The following is a 24311-nucleotide window of genomic DNA, read 5'->3' as shown; positions in this document are numbered from 1 at the left end:
GCCTTCCAAGTGCTAGGATTAAAGGCATGTGACACCATGCCTGACTTTCTGCCAAGTTCTTAAAGAAAGGTATACAAGGAACTCTTAGATGAACCACAGTAAAATATCAAAATGCCTCTTGCTATCTTTAGTGTTGATATACCTGTTTCCTTCAGGATTCCCAAACATTCTTGGAGTAATCATTGATTAATAGTAACTGCACTTTCTTACTTTGATATGAGAAAGTACATCTGGTAAATGCAGACACCACTATGCTCTGGGTTTAAAACAGAGATGGTTACATTTATTAGTCTAAAGGCTGTTTGCATAAGTGAGAACAAACTACATCTGTCGAGAATCTCTAGAGGAGACTGTCAGCTTTAATTGAAACTTGGTTTGTGAAATAGCAATAAGAAGTAAAACCAGTGGTGGTGCACACCGTTAGTCCCAGCACTTGGGAGGCAGAGGCAGGAGGATCTCCTGAGTTTGAGGACAGCCGGGCCTACAAAATAAGTTCCAGGAAAGCTAGGGCAACACACAAAAACCCTGTCTCACATTAAAAAAAAAACAACAAAAGCAAACTTAGAATAATGTTAAAAAAATCCCTGAGGCTAATATTCCTTCAAATAATGTTTCTGTTACATTATGGTGAATATTGTGTGTTAATTGTATTAATCATGAAATGAATGGTTAATTGAATAGAAACTTTCATAATGTTTAACTGAATGTACTATATAGGTGTATGATATTAATTTTACTTAAGTTAGAACTATTTTACTAGCTCATTAGGTAATTATGAATAAAGTAAGCCCATTTTGTTTATGGAAAGGTACATAGTTTTCCTGGCCAGTTTGAATAATGCTCATGTTACATGTTCAATCTTTGAAATAACTCTGTGATAATGTCCCGGTTAAATTGGATGCTGTAACAAATTACCATAAGCAGAGTGACCTTTTCATAAGAGAGGCTTATTTCTCCTCCTTCTGGAGTCTGGGGAGCCTGAGCTCAGGGTTAGCACAATTGGGTTCTGGGAAGGGCTGATTCGGGGCTGTGGATCACTATCTGGTTGCTTGATGTGTCTTCGTGTCATAAGCATGCTAAGAGCATTTTTACATAGGCACCTACAGCTACTAATCCTGGTCTCATGGCTCCACGACCTCATCACTTTGGAAAGACCCCGCCCCTTCATGCCATACAGAGCACGCGCACTTCAGTGTCTGGCAGCCACCTCAGTAGTTTAACACTATTCTACTTATTACTGAGACGTTGGAATGCAAACCTCCAGGCTCCCTTGCCCAGAGGTCCTGGGTGCCAGTTAGAGGCAGGTGGAGCCAGCCTTTAGAAAATGGGTCAGATGGGTATTATGGGAGGGGTCATTCTGGATTCAGGTGTTGCTGGCTAGCAGAGCTGCCCAGGTGCACCAAGGCTGAGTTTACTTCAGTTTGGTTTTCTTGAATTAAGCCACTTTAGAATTGTCGGACACAAGCTGATTGTGGCGCCATACACCTTTAATCCCAGTACTCAGGAGACAGATCTCTGAGTTTGAAGCCAACTTGGTGTACACAGTGAGTTCTAGGACAGCAAGAATGACATAGTGACAGCCTGTCTAAAAAAAAAAATAGACATAATATGGCAACTTTTTAGAACCTGGAAGTAGAAGAACTTTAGCTCTCACGTAGCCTATAAACTTGAGAAATTATTTTAAATATCAAATCACTGATTATCTTTTTAAAGCTTTCAGAAGTGATTTGTTATTAATAAACCTTTGCCATTCGCTTGTAGTGACACTTTTGGTTTTTTTTTTTTTTTTTTTTTTTTTTTTTACAGTTTAACCCCTGTTGATTTGTTCCATCACCTTTCAAATAAGCTCAGAATTTGCATTGATTGTGTTTTAAGGTTTTAAGAAAGAACATCATAGTGGATGTTCTTTAAAGCAATGAAACAAATGAGGATGTCTGAGCTAGTTTGCTTTTAACTGGTACTTCAGTGGATTTTTGAACCACTATTGAGAACAAGCTGATTGTCACTGACACTGGAGATGCAGGTGGTGATCTCTGGACTTACAAGGTCAAATTATTCTTTTCCTTAGTAGGACAAATGCTACATTTATGAAAATGTACGTGAGATGTGTACTAAATAGGAGGGAGGACGAGTCTCCTGTGTCATAAGTACTAGGAATTCATTGTGTGCCCAGAGGAGTTTTGAATTCCAAAGTATTTTCTTTCTTAAGCATTGCCTTAATTAGGAAAAATGTGGAGAATGGAAAAAATGTAGACATGATTCAAGCATCAGTTCTTTACATCAAGATCTAAAAGCCGGCCAAATTTATGCATAGACATATAAATCTCTTTGGCACGGCAGTGAGACTTATCTTCTACTGTAAAAGCCTTTAGAAATATAGAGTAACGGCTCATTGAGCCCCCATCCCATCTAGAGACTTCATATGTGGAAAACTTGAGTGGAAATTTAAGTTTCAGATCCAAAAATAATTTTGCTACAGCCTGTGTGGTACTTCCAGGTGTTTTGGTTTAAGTTTACATGTAACATATGGAAAAATCAGAAAGAGGTTGCCAGGTTTTATCTCAGGTAGTACTCATGAAAATGTACATGTTTAGTTACTTTCCCATCCACAGGAATGTGTGTATTTTAAATGAGAATTATAAACCTTAGTTTTCATCATTAAAAGTAAAAAATGAAGAGAGGCATTTATTCTTAGATAATTTTGTGTCACACATTCTCATGCCTGGAACATTACATTTATTAAATAACCACGCTTTTGATGGGTCACTGGCAGACTGGGCTGTGTTCAGATAAGGTGACCGTGGCAGTAACAGTTTTTGAAACTGGCCGTCTGGGAATGAACTGGAGGGTGTAGAACCGCAAGCCTACAGGTGTGAGTTTAGTCTTACTCCCAGGTCTTTTGTGGAAGGTGGCACACATTTTCACAGGATAGCCATAGAATGGAGAACTGCAATTGCTGGATGGAAGTTCTGGCAGAGACACAGTACTTCCCAGAGCTTTTCTAACTGGCATTGGAATAGCCTTCCTTCATTTCAAAATTGGAAATAGTTGAGTGGTTTGGGTAATGGATGGTGCTCTAAACGAGGTTCTAACAGTGAGTTTATTGTGAACCATTGAATTCTAAGGTCACATTGTTTTTTGTTTTTATTTTTCCATGTATGCCATAAGGTTTTGTTTCTTCGGTTTGTTCTGGGATGTTCTTTTTTTCTGTACAGCCTCCTGGCTTAGGAACAGTTTGTGTTCCTGCTCAGTGAGGATCATGTCAGTATGGCAGAGGAGTTCATGTGTGGATTAATCTGCCCATGAGATCTAGAAGTACATGGTGCATTTTGTATTACTGGACATGGTCAGTGACTAGAGAATTTACATCCAAACCTTTCGCTTAGCATGGCTCTCTGTGCAGCCAGAGTACAGCTCTGTTTCGTCTAGCCCCACTGCCTGGCCTGGGGACACAGTGACTCCTCCACTGTGCACCTGTGCAGCACACATGCCTTCGTTGAAGTGACATCTTTCAGAGAACTTGTCATCTTTTTAAATGTGCATACCCTGATGGCTTGGGCATTTTCACAGGTGTTCTTAAAGTAAACGTAAAGATTTGCATGGTGCCATGGGATTTTTCTGTGTCAAGAGGGTAAGGAACTGTTTTTACAGATCACCTCAGGCCACATTCAGGAAGAGAGCTGGTCACTTTTAGTTTAAATGTTCTGTGCATGTTTTAAAAAGTAACATACAAATCAGTACTTTTAGGAACCTCTTGTAAAGTAACCCAACACATCAGTTTAAATAACTTTGAAGGAGTTCTGTTGTAGTTCTGAGATTTATCAAAAATAGTATGCTATCAAACAAGAGGAATTCATAATCATTTAATGACTTCATTCATTAAAATCTCACTGTATCCCCCAACAACATGTGACTACAACAAGCATGTAATTTTATTTAGTTGTGTTCTGGCTATAATGCTTGGATGACTAAAGCCGAATATTGGTATTGTCTCACTTGGTATATATAAAGTGATCTTTGGATCAGAGTTTCTGTGTGTTCTTTCAGGCTCTTTACTCTTAGCGTGCTTTTACTCTTGTTGTGTGTTCTCCCGAATGGGTTGCAGTTATCAAGCTGCAGAAGCATCAGGAAGCATCTTCTGAGGCAGTGCTACTCCCTGTGCCATGGCCCTGCAGCAAAGTCAGCAGTAGAGGACAGAGCAGGGTCCCCACTTGCTGTAGTCATCATTGCCAACCTTCCTCGCTTGCCGCCCATTGTGCTTCTCAAGATCTATACACTGCATGACAAAACAATCTATATTCAGTATTGTCAGAGAGGTAGTCCATCTTTCAAAATATGATTGTGAACGGTTAGATACCATAATGTAAGTGAACTCAATCTATTCATTTTATAAGTTATTGAATGTTCCATCCTTTTAACTAACATTAAAATTAACATTGTAACTCACAGTCTTAAATATGATTGGCAGATGAATGAATGATGTGTAAGATAATTTGAAATGCACCATGTTTTATATATTTAAAAAATAGTGTGGCTATGTGAATTAAAACATTTACACTGTAAAATGTTTAAAGGCACTGGGCGTTGGTGGTACATACCTTTAATCCCAGCACTCAGGAGGCAGAGGCAGGCAGATCTCTGTGAGTTCGAGGCCAGCCTGGTCTACAGAGCGAGTTCCAGGACAGCCTCTAAAACAATACAGAGAAACCCTGTCTCAAAAAAAAATGTTTTAAAGGCTAAAGATACATGTATCTACACACACACACACACACACACACACACACACACACACACATACTTTATTCAAAAAAGTTAATTTTATTGACATTTGTCCAACATTTGCTTGTGTATGATGAGGGCAGGCTTACAATAGGATTCTGTGCATTTCTTTACACCGTAGGGGTTATGCTAGAGTTCATTAGAACAGTCTATTTGTAGTTAATTAGGTGGGCACATACCCTGTTCTTAAAATGAATATGAAGAAGAAGGAATGTAAAATCATTTTATATATACTTTGAGTTCATATTAATTTGAAAATAATATTTATATAGAGATAGTCACTAGTATTTAGTTATTTTTATTTTATTTTATAAGTTGAAAATAATCATTCCTAGGAAAGTATCACTAAGGTGTTAAGGGTCAGACCTGAGAGAGAGAGAGAATATGAGTGAGAGAGAATGGAAATAGAGACTAGAAGGAGAGACTTATTCAGGAAACTGGCCCTGTGAGGGAGTGGCTATGCCAGAGCTCCTGGGTCCAGGCTGAAGGGCAGGTCCTACAGCAGAGTGAAGCCTGAAATTGTGCTGTGGCAGAAGTTCTTCCTCTTCAGGGGCAGTAGCTCTTTTCTAGCAGGACTTTTAACCCCTTTGGAATGACCCAGGCCTACATAGCAAATGTTAATCTTACTTAAAAATGACCTTTGTAGCTGGGTGTGGTGGTGCACACTTTTAATCCCAGCAGGTGCATCTCTGTGAATTCAAGACCAACCTTGTCTACATAGTGAGTTCTAGGATAGATCCTGTCTCAAAAACAGACAAACAAAAACGACCTTTGTGGAAACATCTAGAATGGTGCTAGCCAAGTTCACAAACGAAATGCTATTGTCTCCTCCCCAGTGTTGAGCCTACTGATTATGGACTGTGTTCTGTCTTGGGCCTGAGTTCTTCAGAGAAACTTTTTTGACATATCCTTAGCTACTGGTTTCCAAAAGTTAAAACAATGCATTTATTTAAACATTAGTCTATGAAATAGAGTGTTTATCATATCTTGCCTCCCCAAAGAGCATAATTCAAATATGCATCTCATGAGAGTGTTGCTCTAATGGTTTAATTAACTTTCTTATTTATTTATTTATTTATTTATTTATTTATTAATTGATTGTGTGGCTCGTGTATATGTGTGTGGTGTGCACATGCACACATGTGCTACTGTGCACATGGGCATCGGAGGAAAATGGGTATGAGTTGGTTTTCTCCTTTTACACATGGATCTGGAGATAGAACTCAGGTTGTCAGACTTGGCAGTGAGAGCCTTTACCCATGAGCCATTTCTCCAGCCCTGCTTTATTTTCTAGTTTCTACCTTTTAATGACTAATTTGATATTTAAGCCCAGTGTTATGAATATTTACAGAACATTGTCTAACCTCAGTTCCCACAGAGGTTCTTACTGCTTCTCCCCAGCTCCTCCATGGCTTCAGAAACTCTTGTGGGTCTTGTGTTCATTATTTCTTCTCTCCTTTCCTGTGCCAGTAATTGCATGACTGTGTCCTGCGTGCTGGGCACTTTACTAAGCTTTAAGTACATAAAGGTGTATATCTTGTCCTTGTAGACATGAATTTACATATAATACGCAAGCGATCAAAAAGGTGCATGAATGCAGGATGTGCAGGATGTGGTATAAAGGAAATGAACAGGACAGTGACACTAATGAGGGGATTCCCTTTTATGAAATAGCTAGGGCTGTAACTCTGAGACGATATTTTAGTTTATGCAGTAAGATACGGTGATAATTTGTAAAGTACAAAAGAAAACAGAAGGGCCTGAGGCTGAGCAAACTGTGTAGTCAGAAGCTCTGGCATGGGGCAGGGGACAGTGGAATGTGAGGCCAAGGCCAGGTTGTGGTACAGTTTCTTTGGAGTTCTGTTCATTTGGAAGCTACTGAGATGTCTGAAAGCGGCCCATACCCTCTAATTAAAGTTTTAGACGGTTACTCTGCCTCCCATATGGACAGAAGGCTGGGTTGGACTGGAAGGACCAGTAAGGTTTGCAGTACTGACTCTGATTTCATCACCTAATCTCTTTGAATGAATTTAATCTGCTTAGGCTCTGGAGTAAGGAAATCAAGCAAGGCTACAAACATACACAGTTGCCAACAATGGCAATTTGTTGACAGTCTTTAGTTCTATTATAGTGGCGGCTAAGTAGGTGAGGTGACATGGATGTATAACACTAGTGTACATCAGCTGCAGATAAGAGACTCGGCTGGACTAAGACTTTGGGAGTGTGTAGACCTAGTACAGTTCATTCCTTGCAACCCAAATCTGTCCCCTTGTGATCTTGGCCTTTGTTCACTGTCCTGAGCCAACCCTTTCACCCCACCCTCCCCCCACCAAGGAAGAGTCAGATAGACCATGTGTTATCCTGACACTAAATCTTTTTCTCTTCATTTCTGTACACCTATTTTTAAATGAAAATATTATTACTATGGGTGTGGAGCACTGTAGTCTCCTTCTGAACCTTCTGCTGTGTGGAGTTTAGCTCCAGCTGTGTTTTTGGCTCTCCATTCTGTGGTCATAAGAATGTAAATATTGTAGCCTTATCCTTTGCATCTCACATATTCCTCTCCATGTCCCTTATGAATTCATTGGCTCAACATTTTATTTCCATGGGCTAAATCTAATATATGTCCCTCATCAATAAAATATATTTCTTTCTTAATCCACACAGCCAAGTCTGCTGAGCCACTCCACCCACTGGAACGTCAGGGAAGTGCTCTGCAGGTTTTTATTCAGGGTCATGGTTTCTATTCTGCTTATTATCCTCTTACTAACTTGTAACATGAAAACTTCCAAGTCAGCATCTCTACTCCATCCCTTCCTATGGTTACTACTCACATTCCCAGCTACTAAGTAGCTCCTCTTGCTTGGTACACAGTGTACTACAGCTTCCCAACCCAACATCCCTAACTTGAGGGACTTAGAGTTCCTCTCTTATACAGTGCGGTAGTGTCTCGTTGGTCCCCTACACACCACAGAAATCGTCATATCTCCCCACTCTTTTTCTGTTTTGTGTCTTTTCGAGTTTGTCACGTGTCTGTGCCATCAGTCTCATCATCTCTATTGCCAGTCTTTTAGATTATGCCCATCTCATTTCTTCTCCGAATCACTGCCTCTTCATCCTATCAACATGAGTCATTTCCTCAAAAGGTTTATCTATGTTATTCTCTAGACTAAAATTACTGAATAACTGACTCTCTATGCCCCATGACAAAAAACAAAACAAACAAACAAACAAAAAACAAGTTCCTTAGTGTGACATTGACAGGTTTCGGTCATCTGGGCCTCTGCCTACTTTTCTATTGTTACTTCTCTCTCTCTCTCCCTCTCTCTCTCTCTCTCTCTCTCTCCCTCTCCTTCCCCATCTCCCTCTCCTTCTCTCTCCCTTTCATTCCCATACCAAGTTTAGTGCCACCTCACTCTACCCCAACAATCATTACATGTGGTGACTGTGGTAACTAACTGAATGTTTTTTCTCTCTTGTCAGTCTGTGTGGTGACCCTTCTGTCCTGAGTGGCAGTTGCTCATCTTTTCCTTGTACCCTTGAGTACACCAGAACTAACATTGCCTTCATTTATGGATAGAACATGAATAAATATTACCGAGTGAAATGTGCTCTAGACCTGAAAAGTCGTGACTTGAGTCCCCACTGTGCTTCTTATTAACTCTGTGATAGTGGGTTTATTATATATTATATTATATTATATATACCACAGTTCCTTGGTCTTTAGTTTCTTCTCCTGTAAAATGAGTGCTGTCACTGTTTATGTAAAAAGAATTCCTCTTGAAGCTGCCTTTCAATGAGAGGTGTGTTACAGAACTTGGAAAATTATTTGCCTGAAGTTCAGATGAACCTACACTTCCCAAATGTCAAATTCTTTTCATTAAATAGAATTTATTTTTCTAAGTGTTTAATCTTTGCTTAGCACTGTGACAATAGCAGTTATAACTGGAGCATAATTACTTGTGATGATAAAATGTAGTTAGTAAAACTTAAGAAAACAGCCAGGCGGTGGTGGCGCACGCCTTTAATCCCAGCACTCGGGAGGCAGAGGCAGGCGGATCTCTGTGAGTTCAAGGCTGGGCTAGACTGATAGCCTCCGAAACAATACAGAGAAACCCTGTCTCATAAAAAAAACAAAAACAAAAACAAAACTTAAGAAAACAGAAGCATCATGAACTATTAGCCAGAATTATATTTTTAGGACCAGAAGGCATTTAAAAACTATGAAAATACAAATTACATTTTATAAACTTCGTTATTGGGCTGGGGAGTTGGCTCCGTGGGTAACAGCACTTGCCACAAAAGCCTGACAATTTGGACTGCAGATCCATGTGAAAGCCATACTCATATACATATGGCACTGGCATATGTAATCCCAGTGACCCCTCTGGGGGACATGGGAGGCTGAGGCAGGAGAATTACCAGATGTTCTTGTAGGGGCTGGCGTGACTTAAACAACAGCCAAGATACCTTACCTTGAGCAAGGTGGGAAGGTGAGGACCCACTCCAGACGGTTCTCTGACATCCACATGTATGCTGTATGCTGGCAACTCCCCCAGGAGTGAGGGTGCATGTGCGTGTGCACATACACACATACACATGCACACACACACCACACTTACCTCTCTCTTCCCCTTCTCTTTCACACACATAAACAGTCATAGAAAACATTCCCAAGATACTAGTAAGTATGTAGGTGTTTTTAGAATAGAAAGGTAGTATGCAGTATGAGTTTAGTACTTCCAAGAAAGATACTAAACAATTCAGTCGCTCCTGCCATGTTCAGGGCAGTTAGACACACTATCCAGACTTATGTAGGAGATGTAGAACACACTTTCAAAATTCTTATATTTTCTGTTTGACAATCACACACACACACACACACACACACACACACACACACAGAGTACATTCTGATTGTTGTCACCTCACCCTCTCACATCTGCCTCCTAATCTGTTACATGCCCCCTCACACAACCCACGTTAATGCCGATTGGTTTTGTTCTGTGACCACTGAGTTTAACCAGGTTCATCTCTGTGAGGTGGGTTTGGAGTTATCTAGTGTGGTATGGTGGTTTCCTCAGAGGTCTATTTTCACGTTGGGTATACTTGAAAAAAAAAACATTATGGATGGATTCCTAATGATAGTATAGATTTCAACTCTTGAGGGGATAACCTGAACCTGAGCAAGGATGGTCAGTTGGAGTAGGATTAGAGTGGTCAGTCAGCAATATCAATGACCTCAGAATCCTTAGGAAAAGGTCATTCAATCTCTGCATGTGATTTACATTTATATATTGCTGGACTCCCTACCCCCTTTTTTCTGTAGATGAAATTTCTTTCCTCTAAAAAGGAAAACACAGAAACAAGAACTGTAAAGAGAAGCTTTTTCTTTGAGAGGTGTCTTCCCGCCAGCCTGGTTCTAGAGCCGCATCAGTCCCAAATAAACACACAGGAGGCTATCTATATTAATTATGAAGCTGTTGGCCTTGCTTGTTTCTTACTGGCTAGCTCTGACTTAAGTAATTACCCCATAATTGTTAATCTAGGTATTTCTCTTACCGGAGAATAGTTCCGGGCTTCCTACCCCATGGCGGTTACATCTCGAACTCTCTGTGTTTCTCCTTCCCAGAATCCTCCTGGACTCCTAGTCCCTCCTGTCTAGATTCCTATTGGCTCAACAGTGCTTTATTAACAAATGTACAGGACTTCCCCCATTAAACACAATGCAATCAAAACCAAAGCAAGGCGTTTCCGTTTGGTTTAATAAGGGCCTGTCTCTGTAATGGATCTCTATCATGTCTCTAATGCACATGGATTTCTGTGTAAAATATTAGAAAGGAAGCAAGACTTACTGATGGAATGGTTTGATCCCTTACTGTTGGGTTTAGATCAAATATCTGAGGAACACAGTCACAAAGCAAAGACCAACAAAAGGAAATTTTTTTAATGTATTAATTTATTTTTACATTCCAATCCCAGTTCACCCTCTCTCCTTTCCTCCACTCCCCCACTTCCCTCTTCCCACCTCCCATCTGCTCCTTGGAGGAGGGGTAAGGCCTCCCACCCCAGGAAGTCTGTTCCATCACCTTGTTGAGGCAGGACCAAGGCACACACACACATCCTCCCCGTGTCTAGGCTGGGCAAGGTATCTCCATATAGAATGAGGTCCACTAAATTAGTTTGTTCATTAGAGTTGCATCTTGGACCTACTGCCAGTGGCTTCATATGTTGCCCCAGCCACACCACTGATGACAATGGGGCAAAAAGAAAATTTTAAACAAAAGCTCAGGTTTAACACTGTTGGATTTATGTCATTCTGTAATTTGACAGAACCCTGAAAACAAAGCTCTCTGAGGATACTGTTTGTCCTAGGAATGAGAGTGTAATAAAGTGTAGAGTAAACTTTGGCAGCTTATATAGCAGGGACACATGATTGATGCAAGTTGCTACATTAGTTTCACAGATTCCCTGAAGATTTGGAACTTAGAATCCCAGGTCAGTGTGGTTAGGTTTCATGTGGACATTGGGGCAAATCCTAAAGAGTTATTAAGTAAAGAGCTCCAGCTCAAATGTAATTGAATTCTACTGTAGTTTTTTCTCCCTTTCCTTTCTTATCTGTAGAGTCTTTGGCTTTCTCCATACAAATCAGTGGCTATTCTGTGAGTGTCTCTGTTATTTCCTGTCGCGTTTCCAGTTCATAGTTTATATTGGCCTTCCATAGGACTCACATTCCAAAGCCATCAAGTAACTGAAAGATTGTTGTTTCATTTTTGCATTGCCAATAAATGTTAGATAGGATGTATGTACTTTCCCTTGAAAGTGAGAGTTATTTTTTTTCTTCTGTATTTCCTTATTATATGTAATTTTTGGAAGGAAACCTAAGCTCTCAGTCTCAAAATGGAACTAAATAATTATACTGTTTTGTTAGTTGGCAACTCAAACAGGAAGTGAAGGATGGATGTTTTATAAGTAGTTGGTGCTTATACAATTGTTTTTTTGTGTAGGAGTCTACCATATGTGGCTATTTCTCAATTTGTTTTTCTTGTCTCATTTTTCACTACTGCCTCATAGCTGTGAGTATTTTTATTTTTCTTACTATACTCTCATACTTGAAAATTTTCAGTATGTGTCTTCTAATGGACATGTTTTAATGTGTATTGGCTGTTTTGTCTGCCTGTAAGTGAGTCTGCTGTGGAGATGAGAGGAGGAGCGTCAAAGCCCCTGGACCTGGAGTGATAGGCAGTTGTGAGCCACTAAGCAGACACTGGGAACTGAACCCCAGCAAGAACAGCAAGAGCTCTTATCCACTAAGCCGTCTCGCCAGCCCCACATTTCATTGTGTCTTACTAGATACTTCTAGAGTCTTGGCCACTGCCAGTTGTACTGAAAAGAGGCAACAAAATGTTAGTTACCTAATGGATTGAATACCAAGTGGGTAAGGTTGACTGTTTTTCTTCTGCAGAGCTAAAACACGGAACCTTGCGTGCCTTTCCTCTCACCATATAGTATGTACGAACAGAAGTAGAGCTGACGGTAGAAGACATGGATATGCTAGTTGCTTCCTTAACTCCCAGTGTTACAGGAAAGCATAGGCATACCTCCCTAAATTTATTTCTTTTTTTCCTTTTTCTTTTTATTTAAATTAGAAACATGCATGCTTCAAATGTCAATCCCAGTTCTCCCCTCTCTCCCCGTCCCTCCACCAGCCCCAACCCCCCAGCCCAATCCCCACATCCTTCCCCAGGGAGGGTGAGGCTCTCCTTGGGGGGATCTCCATAGTCTGTCATTTCATCCAGGGCAGGACCTAGGCCCTTCCCCATGTGTCCAGGCTGAGAGAGCATCCCTTCATGTGGAATGGGCTCCCAAAGATTATTTGTATGCCATGGTGAACACTAATCTACTACCCAGGGCCCCAGAGATTTCTGAGGCCTCCTCACTGACACTACATTCATAGAGTCTGTATCAGTCTCCTGTTGGCCTCTTAGCCATCAGTCTGGGGTTCAAGAGCTCCCCCTTGTCCAGTCAGCTGTCTTTGTGGGTTTCACCAGCACAGTTATGACCCCTTTGCTCATCACTCCTCCATCTCTGTCACTGGGTTCCTGCGGGTCAGTTCAGTGTTTAGCTGTGAGTATCTGTCTCTGCTTCCATCAGTCACTGGATGAAGGGTTCTAGGATGTCATATAAGGTAGTCATCAACCTCATCATCAGGTAGGGGCTATTAATGTAGTCTCTCCGCTCTTACTTAGTTTTCCAGTTGGTGTTATCCTTGTAGATCTCTGGAAATCTCACTAGTGTCAGCTTTCTCCTCAACTCCCTAAATTTATTCATTTTAACAACTAGCAGGTTTTCTAAATGCAAGCTTCAGTTACTTATATTTTATGTAAGTTTTTTTCCTTGATTGATATTTTAAGGATAATGGTTCTATCTGGACCAGGTCTTGCAGGACTGTAATCTCACTTGCTTAAAATGATGAGGGTTAGGGGGAGTCACTAATTCAAAGTCTACTTGGGCTACAAAGTGAGCTCAAGGCCAGTCTGAGCCACCTAGTGATACTCTGTCTCAAAATAAAAACTAAATCAGTTGGAAGTATAGTACAATGTTAGAATGCTTGCCTAGTATGGGAGAGGCACTAGGTTCATTCCTTAGTAACACCTCCATTTTTATACTCTTTGTAGTAACCATATAAATATTTAAAAAGTATTGTTATTTTTCTATATGTCTTTAAGGTAATGTATTTTTATGTTTTGGTCTTTTGAGATGGATGATCTTTTTAAATTTAAAAAAGAAAGTTTTGTTTTTACATTTTAAATACAGTATTTTTTATTAATTTTTAGAGAATTTCATACATGCATACAACATATTTTGATCATATTCACTTACCACTCCTCTCCTAAGTCCTCCCAGATCCATCCTTACACCCTCCTAACCTTGTGGGTTTTTTAAAATATATTTTTAGGACCTGCTAAGTCCAATTTCTGTTGTCCAAATACTCTTGTATATGGGTCTGTCTATTGGAGTGTGGGCCACTTACAAGAGCCCACACCCATAAAGAGAATTGAATCTTCATCCCTAGAAGTCATCTGCTTTCAATAGCTCCTCAGTCAGGAGTGGAGGCTTGTGAGCCCCTTCCCTCTCTTTGCTGGAATGTTGACCAGTTTGATCTTGCTCAAGTAGCCACACCTACCATGAGCTCATGAGTGCCTTGTCATGGTCAGAAGACACTGCTGTGCTCCAGTCCTCCTGTGGCTCTAACATTCTTTACACCCCCTCTTCCACGATGGTTGCTGAGCCTTGCAGGGAAGAGGTGTGATATAAATGTCCCACTTGTGAACGAGCACTCCACCAACACTTGTTGTCTTCACTTTGAGCAGTTGTGAGTTTCTGAGTTACTCACTGTCCATTGCACGAAGAAACTTCTATGATGAGGTTTGAGAACTACAGTAATCTATGGAAAGAGGGATAGGAACTTAGAGGACAGTTTGATACTATGTAGTAGTGTAATAGTAGTAATAGTAGTAGGTTCATGCCTGTGGTCTGTGAGTTTCCCAACCGTAAGTTGTTGACCACATTTATTGTGTGTTCCCTCTTGTGGAATGGGCCTTAAATCTAATCAGAAAGTGGTTGGTTACTTCTATAATATTTAGGCTGATCTTTATTGTAACACACAGGGTTCACAGCTAAATTGTTGAATTATTTCTTCTTCTTATTTAGCCTATAACTTTCATGCACCTTCCAGTACTATGCAAGGTAGCTGGCAAGGAGTAAGCTTCTTGGTCAGTATCAGCTTGACTACTACATGTTCTGTGCCCTAAGTGTTTATTGAGCCAGAGGCTCTTTATGTAGCTCAGGCTGGCCTTAGGAACATCCTTTCTCAGTATATTACAGATAGAATCATTTATCTTTAGTCAGTCATTTGTCATTGGAGATTTTTATTTTGTTCCTAGAAGTTAGGGATTACTAAATGTAGGCACATGTGTATGCATGTATATATATGTATATATATATGTATATCTTAAGTAATAGCAAATGGGGAACTTCCATATTATAAAATGACCAAACATCATCTCTGTAAAGAGTACTTGTTATCTATAATCAGACTGGTTGGCATGGCCTTTGTGGTGGTTTGAATGAGAATGGCCCCTGTCTTAGTTACAGTTTCTCTTGCTGTGAAGAGACACCATAACCATGGCAACCCTTATAAAAGAAAACATTTAATTGGGATGTCTCACTTACAGTTCAGAGGGTCAGTCCATTATCATCATGTCATGGTGGGAAGGAAGGTAGCATGCAAGTAGACATGGTGCTGGAGCTGAGAGTCTTTACATCTTGATCCAAAGGCAACAGGAAGTGATCTGAGACACTGGGAGGTATCTTGAGCATATATGAGACCTCAAAGCCCACCTCCACAGTGACACACTTCCTCCAACAAGAGCACACCTACTACCAACTAGGCCACACCTCCTAATAGTGCCATGCCCTTTGGGGGCCATATTCTTTGAAACCACAACAGCCCCCATAGGCTCATTTATTTACATGCTTGGTCTGAACTAGTAGACCTGTTTGGGGAAGGATTAGGTGATGTGATTTTTTTTGTAGGAGGTATGTTACTGGGATAGACCTTGAGGTTTCAAAAGCCCATGCCAGTCCCAGTCTCTTCCTCGGCCCCTGATAACTTGTGGATCGAATATCAGCTCTCAGCTACTATCCAGCACTATGTCTGCCTGCCTGCTACCATGTTTACCACATGACGATAATGGGCTAACCCTCTTAAACTGTAAGCGACCTTCCAGTTAAATGTTTTCTCTTATGATTAGCCTTGGTCATGGTGTCTCTTCACAGGATTAGAAAAGTAACTAAGACAACTATAGAATAACAAACAATTTTCTTAGAAAATCACTTTTGTCCAGGCACAGTTGTGCACATCTCTAATCTCAGTACTTGAGAGGTAGGAAGATTACCATGAGCCTAAGTCCAGTCAGGGTGACGTAGCAAGACCTCATCTTAAACAAATCAAAAGAAAACAATCCAAAGCAATAAAGGAAACACTAGCATTATCCAGATGCTACTCATTTAACAAGAGGATTGACTTTTGGAAAAAGCTAAGGGAAGACATAGGAAATCTGCCTTCCTCTAACAGCCTTAGATAAAAATCATTTCACCAGGCACCTTCCACTAAGCCCTCTCCGCCTCTCTTTTATTTCTAAGTACTTCTAAGACTGAAGTCTAAAGCACTTAGACTAGTTTAGTTACCTTTCTCCCAAAGTGATATGTGACATTGTAATTCATGACTCCTTTCCCAGTGTGTAGCTCTGGAACTATCGGGTGGTTCTCTGGTTGCCCATCCCACTGTTTCTCAGTGTGTTGCTACCACTAAGATCTGTCATCATGGTGGCAGCATTGAGATCTCAAATTACCCACTGCATGGTTCCTAGTCCTGGAAGTAGCATTGACTATAGTTCTTGCTGGTTTTTTTTTCTGGGGATTTGCCTTAAAAATTGACTTTTCCTATCTAGCCTCTTGAGACGTCTCATTTTTAGAAGATACTCCAAAATTACACCCATGGATCACATTTCTTCTGGAATGTTCTCTGTCAATTGCTTTTCCTGTAATATGAATAATAAAAACCCAGAGACAGATATTGAGGTTCAAGCTGAAGATCAGAGAGGCAAAGCAGCCAGCCAATAGCTCTTATCTTTACCTCTACCTTAGACCAGAGTGGGTGATGCTGTCTCCATGAATCCTCAGGGTACAATCCATACTGCACTGCTCTCCACCAAACTCAGACTGCAGTTCTACAAGTTCCTGTCTCCTCCTGCCTTATATTCCTCTTTCCACCCAGCCTATCACTCTTGTCTCCAGGGGCTTTATTAAATCATAAACAATATATTACCCATTTTCCTGCTGTATCTCACTCACTAGTAAGTCTAGCTTCCTTTCTCTTTTCCATTAAGATTGATTTTATTTTTAGTTATGTGTATGTATGTTGTGTGGGATTATGTGCAAAAGAATGCAGTACCCAAAGAGGCCAGAAGACTGTCAGATCCCCTGGAGGAAGAGTGAAAGGCAGTCATGAGCCACTCAGTGTGGCTAGGAAGCACTCCGGTCCTTTGTAAGAGCGGTACATGATCTGAACCTCTAAGCCACCTCTCCAACCTTGTCTCCTTTATTCTCTCCATTATCCCATTTCCTTCTTTTACTGTTGTAGAAATACAAAATCACTGACCTGGAGAGTTTTGTAATCTAGTTGGAAAACATGCGGGGAAGTGAACATTTTTGTGAGAGTATGTTAAGCATTACAGTATAGGAACAGCGAGTTTCTATGAATTGCACTAGGACTCCAAACTCAGCTTGAGAATGTGAGTCAGAAAATGTTTGCAAGAGAAGCTGACACTTGCATGGTGTTGGGCAATTGGGAGCTGGTCTGGCAGTAAGAAGGAGCTGGAGGTCCTGGAAGGCTGCCCAAGTGAATCCTTGAAGAATCCTGAAAGTTGGAAAACTATGTGGTTCTCGGGCTGAATCAGTTGATCAGGTGCCAAGAGCAAGGATGTGACCCGAACGAGGAGATAAAGGCAGAGGTGGAACGTGTGAAGTAGCAGAAGCTTGGATAAAGTGGGCTTTGAACGTGAGTCCAAGGGCTGGAGTACAGCGAGGTTTCCCTAGGCCTTAGCTGTTCACTAGAAGGAAGGAAGCTTGAGGCATGGAAGGTGAGCAGGGGAAAAGGACATTGAGGAAGCCTGTGGGTAACATCAGAGCTAATGGGACTGGAGGACAAAGATATGGGCGCTTGCTGATACTATGATAAAATAGTAGGCTCAGCTTGAGGGATATGTATCGGGGATAGGATAGTCAAGTCCCTGTTTCTGTCTGAACAAAATGCAGGCTGTGTGCCAGTCTAATGAAATGACAGAGGGTTAAGAGTGATGGACAGAGGCGAGTAGGAGCTTTTGTGGAGAGTCCAAGGACCACTAGAGCTACTTGAAGAAGGCAGGTTGAGTTGTGAGTGTTTTGGTGATGTCTAGGTATATCAGATATACATAGGTGAGTACTTTTGTGAAACGTAACTGTGCAGGCATTCAGGAAAAGAGAGAACAGACAGATTGATTTGAATTTTGAGATTTTTCAGAAAGGGCGTGATAGAAAGAAAAATAGATAAAAAAGTTAAAGATTGATGGCAACGAGCCATGAGCTCAAGTCCAGTCTGAGCTATATAGCAATAACTCAGCAACATCCTCCACCCTAAAAATTGGACCTCGAAGCCAAACTGAATACACCCACTAGACATTTCTGGGAACATTTGGGCATTGAATGTATTATGTTTGTAACAGGTTCAACCCTATTGAACATATACTAAACCATGAGCCCATATGGACAAGAATAAATTGCCAATTGAATAAAGAAATAGCAGATTTACAATTTTGAAGCATTATTTCACTAAATATATGTTATTTGCCAAAAGAAAAAGGAGTGATTCTGGGGTAAAACAACCCAAATAATTTCACCTTAACCAGTGATCAGAATGAATATTCTTGGTAATGACAAAATGGGAATGGTGTCACTGATCATAAACAGCCACACATTTCTTGATGTTCTTCAGAATATGTGTGAATTCTGAATCTAGTCACAGTGTAGCATCACACAATCTCAGGACGGCACACATGTTATAAAAGCATACTTGTGCTAGTGGACTGAGTGGGGGTGGGGGCAAGAAGGCCTTTACTCTGTCCTTAGTGGTCTTCCCCAGACTCCGAGCAGAAAGCATGGGCCGTCTGATGCCTTGTGGCGCCAAGCAGCTGGACATTATCATGGTGACCGGAAGTGTGGTATGGTATGGAAGAGAGAGACAGATGGTTCATGTCCTGTGACAGAGGCATATCTGAAGAGGTGAAAGCAGTGAGGAATAGATTGAGGTGGGTGGCGTAATTGCCACCCAGCACCATGGTGATTTCTGGGCCTGGGCTGTTGCCCGGCCCATGTCTGGATTCTGATGCTTCTGTGGTCTGTGTTGATGGCCTTGGCTCCTGATACCACCTGAGGCTGAGAAAATAGTGCTGTGCAGAGTTGGCCTCTCCCCATACTGGCTGTAACACTAGGAAGAACTGGTCCTGCCCTTACCAGCTGCAACAATTGGGAGAGTGGGTCTACACCTCACCTGGGCAGCACAAAAGAGCTGACCCTGTTTGTGGGCGCATACATGGGCGAGCTGGCTCTCACCCCTCTATTCTGTCATGTGGTGGTGTGGGTGAGGGAAAGATGTTCTCCTCCCCTCACTACCTGTAACAGGTGGTGAACCTGATTCAACCCCCCACCAGTGGCAGCACTCGGGAGTATGCACAAGGGCCCTGCACCTTGCCTGGACAGCACAGTAGAATTGACCATAGATACCACCTCCCTTGTCTGTGGTGTGATGGTGAGAACAAGGGAAAGATTCCCTCCCTTGCCCCTACTGTCTCCAGCTGGCAAGGGAGCTGACCCTCCCCTTTACCAGCTGCAACTTGGTAAAGCTGGCCATGCACCTTGTCTGGGCCTCATAGTAGACTTGAGCTTGTTGACTGACTTGTCTCTGTGTGTGTGTGTGTGTGTGTGTGAGAGAGAGAGAGAGAGAGAGAGAGAGAGAGAGAGAGAGAGAGAGAGAGCATGGGATTTCTGTCCCCACTCCTGGACTAGGCATGGGGGAGATGCTCTCCCCCCAACCCCCCAGCCTGTTGTGGGTGAGAGAGCTGGCCCTGAGGTCGTAAGAGTGATAGAGCTGTCCTCGCCCCTCACCAGCTGCAGCCCTCTAGAGAGCAGGCCCCTGCACCTAGTCTGGGCAGCCCATAGTGCTGGCCCTGATGGTGTAGGTGTGGGAGAGCTGACCCTGAGGGTGTGAGGGTGGGAGAACTAGACCCACCCCCATCCCCCACCTGCCCCTGCTCATAGCTGGAGCAATGCTGGAGAGCTCACCCTGGTGATGAGGACAAGGGAGAGCTGGAGGCTGACTAACCCTGCAACTACCCAGGCCCAGAACCAGGGCTATGGGTTGGCCCACCCCAATAGTTAACCCCATCTGTGATCTGCTGGAGCACATGAAGGGGCCTGCCCTATAGACTCAAAGCTCCAGGATCTCCATAACATAGGGCTACAACAGGGTATCTAAGAGAAATTCCAGTGAAGGCCCAGCATTGATCCTGTAACAGAAACAAGGCCTTAAACCAAACTAATGACTCTGCAATGAACATTTGCAAGTAAAGTTATATAGATTAAAAGGGTTCACTTTGGGACTTTCTATCCATGATGAGATTTTTCCTTTTTTTCCCCTATTTTCTTTTTTTTTTCTCTTAAATTTTCTTTTATTTGGGGTAGAAGGTTGCAAGGACAGAGGGCAGATATGGAAAGATGGGGAAATGAACAGGATCAAGATGCAAGATGAGAAAGACACAAAGAATAAGTAAAAAGAAAGTTGTTTAAAAAGCACAATTGTAGGGGTGCAGAGATGGTTTAGCAGTTATAAGTGAGTACTGCTCTTCCTGAGGCCCAAGTTGGTTCATTACCCACTCAGAAGGGTCACAACTGCCTGGAATTCTAGCTCCAGGGGGATCCAGCAGTTCTGGACTCCATGGACACCACACTCATATGTACATGTCTACCCTCAGACATGCACATGCATGGAATTAAAAATTAAAAATGTTTAAAAACTTGCTTGGAACTTGGAAAGATTAAGACTAGGAAAGTTAAGCGAAAACTAAGGAAGGGTCTAGGTGAAGGAGAGCAGATTGACAAATGTTATGCTGGATTTTGAAGAGGGCTCTTTTCATTATTGGGATGGTTAGTGAAATGCTGATGTCTAAGGACCAAGTGGCAGTGATGAATCTGTACTGGTTTTCTAAGTATGATTTTGAAGAATGTTTATCTTTGTTGGGAATCCATTAACTAATTGATAGTGATAAAGCATCACTTTGGCTATAGTTCAGGAAAGATGATTTTTGTAGTATTCTTTAAATTCTTTACAAATTTGCTATGAGATAGGATTGTATTGATTTTATCTTCTTAACCCTCTTGATGTCATCTTTTTAAAAAGGTGACTTTGAGACAGGGTCTCCTTGAACTCATGGCTGGCTGCCTCTGCCTCCCAAGTTCTGGGGTTGTAGGTGTGTGTCGCCAGGCCGTTTTTCCTTGGCTTCAGCTGATTGGCTAGCCTGCCTGGAAGATCACTATATTCGTGAGGGCTCCTCCTAATGACCCCAGTCTTTTACTGTGTGGTACCAATTTTTAATACGTTTCCCTTGGCCTTCTCTTCTTTGTCGTTTAGTAATTTCTTCTAGTACTTTCAGTTCCAGACTTTTGGCTTTACATCTTTATCCTGTTTTATCTTATTTTTACAGGTCTACATTTTATCCAAACTTAGCTTTCTTAAGTATAGATGATCCTTAGCTACAGTGAGTTTATGCCCTGTTAAATCCATTTTAGGTTTAAAGTGGTAAGTGAAAAAGTGCAGTCATGGTATTGAGAATGTGCCTCAGTAGTAGAGTGCTTAATAGCACATACGACACATCCCCAGCACGTAGGAAGAGAAAGATGCACTTAGTGACCTAGCCTCTGGGCATTCCAGCTTAGCCACACAGTGCATGGTAGCATATTGCTCATGAAGCCCTGGCTGTCAGGGAGCAATAGCTCTACAGCTGACCAGCTCATCAAGAAGTTGCTACATCATATGTCTCTAGTCCAGATATCAGTCAAAGGTCTAATTCAGAGTAGGATTCTTAATAATGAGTGTGTACTGTCTCCCTACTGTCACAAAGTAAAAAGCTGTAACACAAACCACTTTAGGTCCAGACTGTCTGTACTACTTTCGCTATCAATTGAGGACCTGTTGTTCACCTCAGCTTTGGTTAAGGCTTACTGATGTACACATTTTGTGTAAAGTGGAGTATAACTTAAATAATTCTAAAAATAACAAGTGCAAGAAGGCACCATGTTAGAAAATTGTAGAATCGCTGTCTCCTCCATTGGCTCATGAATAGGCACATAAACTTGTTATAATACAAAGTTGCATGTTCCAAAATGAACTTCATTTTGATATGCAGTTCCATAGGGATATCAGCCAGCAACATGGGGAATATTATCTTGTCTTCCAAATTTGTGTTGGGAGTGGAATATGTAGTGTCAGAGGCTATGGAAAAAGTTTGAACTATGTGTATGAAAAAAGTGATCTTCATTTTAAAATTGCCTCAGTTCTGACATGAACTGGATACCAGAATGTATTCAGTTTGCCTGTTTAATTTTGAACAGAGTGCAGTGATTCTTAACATATTGATCAGTAAGAATAGAGATAGCAAGAGCTTACTGCTGGGATGTAGCTCAGTAGTAGTGGGTTTGCATAGTGTGCATAAGACCCTGGTTTAATTCCCAGGGCAGCAAGTTTCCCATTGCAATTGTATTCATTTAAAATGTAGATAAATACATTTCTTATCTAAACTTTAATTATATAGCTTCCCTCCCTTCCTGCCTCCCTCCCTTATCCTCCCTTACTCCCTCCCCCCTCTAAGATTAATGTTTCATATTCAAATTGTATGCCAGGCAGTATGAGTTACTGACATGCAGAAGTCCTTTTGGATATCTCAATAGATTTCTAATCATGGGAACATTCCAAGAAGGATTACAAATAACTCCCCAATGCTTGGATTTGGTTGGACATTACAGGTCTTTGACTTATGAACTCTTCCTAGAGGAAGCATTTATGTTGTAAATGAATCTCCACATAGTGCAATAGATCATGGGTGGCCAAATGGCTCTTCCATAGTAGCTGAACCCAGATCTGTGTATAATACATCTTGATATTTAATTGGTGCTTTTAATATCATTCTTAGTTCTTTATTGTAAATGATTCTGTTTCATGAGAGCATTACTATTTGAAAAATCTTGGCCAGCACACAGTCTCTGAAGGAATATAATTTAATAGTCTATTGCCAAGAGCATCTTTTATAGTTTAATATAAATTTTTTACTTAGTCCCAAATATCTCATTTTAATTTTCCAGTTCTTTATTAATATCCTTTCTGCTGATTTCATTGGGTCAGTCAGCTCTAATATGTATCATATTAGGAGCTTCTTACAGTTTAGGAACACAGCTACTTCATATGAGACAATAAGAAAACCAGGAAGGGATATAATTTGGTATAAACTTAATTAACTTTTTTATTCTTTGAAAATGTCATGCACATGTATAGTGTATTTTAATTAATATTTTTAGCCAATAATAAAAACTCTTCCTACAGAATTTGTTGTTATAATTTTTGGTTACTTAATAAATCAGTCTAGTATATGTCTGAATTTGTTTCTTGTTTTCTATGATTTAAAAAATTTGGTCATAGGGTATTGGGAGATAATGCTCTTGGTAAAGTGTTTGCTGTGTAAGCATTAGGGCCTGAGTTTGAGCCTCAGCACCCACATAAAAGGCCAGACATGGTGGCATGTGTTTGTGATCCTAATAATGGTTCACTGGCCAGCCAAGTTACCCTCTTTTTTATGTTGGTAACAAAGGCTGTCTTAGCAAGGCAGTGGTGGCTCATGCCTTTAATCCCAGCACTTAGGAGGCAGAGGCAGGTGGTTTTCTGGTGAGTTTGAGGCTAGCCTGATCTACAGTGTGAGTTCCAGGACAGCCTCCAAAGCAATATAGAGAAACCCTGTCTCGAAAAATATCAAAACCAAACAAAAACAAAACAAAACAAAACAAAAAAAGGTGCCTAGTACATAAAGCATAGTGCCTGAGGTTGTCTTCTGGCTTCCACATGCACACCTAATATGTGTGTACCTATACATAAATAACAACATATGCATATGCACCCACATGTATGCACATGTGCACACACACACACACACACACAACCTTTACACATTAATTCAAAAGTAAACAATAGCATAAAAGCCAAGAAGAAGGTTGTACTTGGGGGGAAGAGTGTGTGTATTTGTGTGTGTGGGTGTGTGTGTGTGTGTGGGTGTGGGTGTGGGTGTGGGTGGGTGGCTGGCTGGCTGTGTGTATGCAAACAGATGACTTCTAGATAATTGGCAAGAGTATCACTATATAAACAGATGTTATGTATTCAATATATGAAGCTGCTTGCTAAACTGTCACAGGAAATGCAATGAGGTGGATGTTTTACAGGCTCCAGTTAGGTCCAAACAGCAATCAGATCGTCAGGTGAGAACACGTGTGCAGCCCTAGTCTGCTCAGTCCCGTCTCATGCATCTTCTTACTGTCACATTGTGGAAAGAAGAGGAGGAATACACCCTGGAAATGCCTGTGTAGTCTTGTCATTCTCACCATGCTTTTACATGCCTCATATTTAGTTAAAGACTGAAGGGATTTATGAGTGGGACAGATACTTCTAAGTTTTCCTTTTCTTAAAATTGTATGTTTGTCTGTATGTCTGTGTCTGGGAATGCACACATGAATGCAGCTGTCTTCAGAGGTCAGAAGGGGGCATCGTATGCCCTGGTACTGGAATTAGAGGCAGTTGCGAGTTGTCTGACATGGGTGCTGGGGACTGTATGTGG

General features: G+C 41.2%; 1 protein-coding gene across 2 annotated transcripts in view; it reads left to right on the top strand.

Annotated features, from left to right (window-relative positions):
* Positions 1 to 24311, top strand: part of Me1 (malic enzyme 1) — a 114515-nt gene that overhangs the window by 21494 nt on the left and 68710 nt on the right. The gene's annotated exons all lie outside the window — the stretch shown is intronic.

Source organism: Mesocricetus auratus, unplaced genomic scaffold (genome assembly GCF_017639785.1).
Source record: "Mesocricetus auratus isolate SY011 unplaced genomic scaffold, BCM_Maur_2.0 Super-Scaffold_100691, whole genome shotgun sequence".
Taxonomy (NCBI): domain Eukaryota; kingdom Metazoa; phylum Chordata; class Mammalia; order Rodentia; family Cricetidae; genus Mesocricetus; species Mesocricetus auratus.
This window is presented reverse-complemented; position numbering and strand designations above follow the sequence as displayed.